Source organism: Austrofundulus limnaeus, unplaced genomic scaffold (genome assembly GCF_001266775.1).
Source record: "Austrofundulus limnaeus strain Quisiro unplaced genomic scaffold, Austrofundulus_limnaeus-1.0 Scaffold605, whole genome shotgun sequence".
NCBI classification, from domain to species: Eukaryota; Metazoa; Chordata; class Actinopteri; order Cyprinodontiformes; family Rivulidae; genus Austrofundulus; species Austrofundulus limnaeus.
In genome coordinates, this window is record NW_013953007.1 from 166,146 (window position 1) to 169,699 (window position 3,554).

Below are 3,554 nucleotides of genomic sequence, written 5' to 3' on the forward strand. Positions count from 1 at the left end.
ATTATGGCATAGTATATAAATGTATGCCTGAGAAACACATAATATCGCCCCTTTAAGACTAGAAACTCTTGAAAACCATAAATTCACATGTGAACATTACCTGTGCAGAGATTCATGTTGCTGAAATAAACTAGAGTAAAGTTAAAGGTTTAATAAAAAGAAATAATGCTGTTTTGTCATTCTGCAGAGAATGGGCCATGCTGGTGCCATGAATAAATGTTTATTTATTTATTTATTTAAAAAGTTTTTAATTGCAAAACCTATTTTACATGCCTTAAGACTTGTTTGAATGTTCTTTATATGTACACTGCTAAAAAAATAAAGGGAACACAAACAGAATACAACTCCAAGTAAATCAAACTTTTGTGAAACTGAACTGTCTACTTTGGAAGCAACACTGACTGACAAACAATTTCACAAGCTGTCAGCACATTCAACTTTGTACAGAACAAAGTATTGAATGAGAATATTTTATTTATTCAGATCTAGGATGCATTATTTAAATGTTGCCTTTATTTTTTTTAGCAGTGTATAAATTACACTTAGATTTTTCACTATAAATTGATGCCAAAGTTTTAAGCAAAGATTAAACACACACAGTGTCGGAGCTGCCACACCAAACTTTTAGCTCAACTTCAGTAAAATTATCTGAGTTAACAATTTTTGGGTGTTTTTGAAGGTTGGTGAGCCTTGGTGGCCATTTTGAATCAGCTTGTTGATTTTTAATATTCCATCCAACCATCCACCCACCCACCCATTGCTATTTATCTGTAGTCAGGTCAGGTCAGACGTTTTAAAACTTAATTACAAAGAAACTGCCTGCAGTCTGTATGACTTGGAGGGCAGCAGGAACTTCTGCTTGTTTCATTTATTGTCTGCTCTCAGTTATATATGCTTTTAGTTGAAGTTACAGTAAAGCTCTTGAATTTAGTATTTTTACTAACAGACATTAGGCACCACAAGAACGGCTAGAAAACGGTTACAAGTACTTTGCAGAACCTCGCGAGGTTAACGAAAGGTGGTTTGTCAATGTCATATTTATTTATATACCATTTTAAAACCAACAAAAGTTGACCAACGTTCTTTACAATTCAGTCAAGGACTTGTGTCATTAAAAACAAATTAAAAATAAAATACAGAAACCATCCATCCATCCATCCATTTTCTGTACACGCTTCTTCCTTTTCAGGGTTGCGTGGGTCACTGGCGCCCATATCCAGCAGTCACAGTGCAAGGGGCGGGGTACACCCTGGACAGGTCGCAAGTCCATCACAGTTTGTCCATCACAAATACAGAAACACCCAATAAAAAGAAAAAAACACAACAAACAACATCAGCTCTAGTTGAAGCTTAAACTGCCTCAATCAAAAGACAAAGACAAGAGATGGGTCTTCAGTAAAGATTTAAAACCTAATGTACAGGGGCAGACAGGTCCACAATTTTGGAGCAGCAACGGAAAAAGCCAGATCACTTCTAGATGTCAGTTTGGATCTAGGAACATTTAAGAAAACTTGGCTGGTAGACCAATATTCTGACTGGAGTGTAGATGTTAAAAAAATCAATTAAATATGACCAAGCCAGACATTTAAAATTTTTAAAAGCCAACAATAAAATCTTCAAATTAAAGCAAACAGGAACCCAATAAAGAGAACCAGGACTGCTATAATACGCTTCTGTATTTTACTACCTGTTAAAAGATGAGCTGCTGTGTTCTGGACAATCTGTAAGCGATGTAGAGATTATTTATCCAAGCCAGCATATGATGAATTACAACAATCCAAACAAATTTTATTTTATTATTATTATTATTATTATTTTTTTTTTTATTTACTGTTATTTTACCAGGCAAATCCCATTGAGATCTCAGATCTCTTTTTCAAGGGCGGCCTGGGCCTGAAGGCAACCTATTGTACATGTTTTTGTGTTGTGGTAATGGTAAAAAAAAAAAAAAAAACAAGAATCACATTTTCAAAGTATTTAGTGGGGAGATACAGTAGGATTTTACCTTGGCAATCAGTCTTAAATTTTAAAAAGCTGTGTATCTAATTTAAAAACACTATCAAAGTGTAAATGAAAGACCAAAACACAGCAGAAAAGCTGCATTTCACTCAAAAACCGTACCATGTAAACAGGTTCCCAAACTCTTCCCGGGTCTGATTTTGGAGAGTTGATTTCTGTCCAAATTTTCACACAACAGTAAATTTTTCTACATTAAATAAAGATGTTATGTAAGATATTAACTGTATAGAATTACTGCAAGTTTCTTAAGTAAATGTGTAATTAAGCTAAAGGCCTTTAGTACAGTTCTGAAGTAAAAACAAAACTTCTGCTCATGCCTCTAATTCAACCCAGAAAAGTAAAGATCTTTGGTTTATGGCTCTCATGATGTCCCCATAAATGCTTTTGATTTAATTGATAAGCCACAGAGCTGCTTTAAAAATAGTTTCTCAATGAAAACAATTTATTGTGCACGAAGCATTTTCCACATCAAGCTGATTAAAAAGGATTTTACACACATTTAAACTTTATTTACTCTAAATGTAGTGGGCACGAAGCTAAAACTTATATTGTGTGTATGCAACTCAAACCTTGCACTTGTTTTCCATATGTTAATATATTTTTAATTGTTCTAGATTGACCTCCTTATAAAATCTTATAAAAATAAAACACACATTCAAATATTTGGACACAGGAAAACACCAACTTCATCAAGCAATTAGTTCCAGATGTTTTCCTCTAAAAAGAGTAATATATTACTTCAAAAGTTCTTCTCGTAAAAAAAGAGTTCATATTTGTTCTAAGTTGCATATACTCAGCACAGTGGGAGTCGAACAACCAAAAAATAAGATACTTGACATTTTCAACAGTTTTAGTCCTAAATGTTAGAGATTTTTGTCAGCAGAATACTCTTCCTTCTACAGTTTAGTGCTGTCATTCCAGCTTCCAAGTGAGGCATCACATACAGTAAATGCCATATTACAGTTTTCCTTCCCAAAGCAAATCATTACCAACTGGATGCAGTTCTGTCCATCTGATCCATGTGCTGATAAGACAGGATAACAAGTTTTATTGAGCTTGCATTGCATGTCTAATATCCAGCTCTCTTTTATTTCCAACAGCCCTCCCAGTGAGTGGTTCTAACCAGAGCTCTCATCCTAAAAGTTTCCTGCTGCTGAGTCCAAAGGATTTAATAGTATAAAAAACAAATTTGCATAATTGTCCCACAGGAATTGAAACAACGTGGGTTTCTGATGCCACAGAGTGGACCAGTCTCCTCCCACAGGACTGCATACGTGATCCATGCAGTCCAGTACATTCATTTCTGTTCCTGGGGGGTTTAATGACAGAACAACAGATGTCTTCTGTCACGCTGGACTGGGTCACATTTACTCTCATCTTCTGCTTTTGAACATGTTCACTAGAGATGTTTTGTGCTTTTATTACAGCTCTGGTGTCTCATTTATAAAGGATTGCGTGGAAACCATGCTAAAAGTGAACGTACGGCCAAAAGGCGGAAATGGCGTACGCCAAAAAAAATTCAGATTTATAAAACC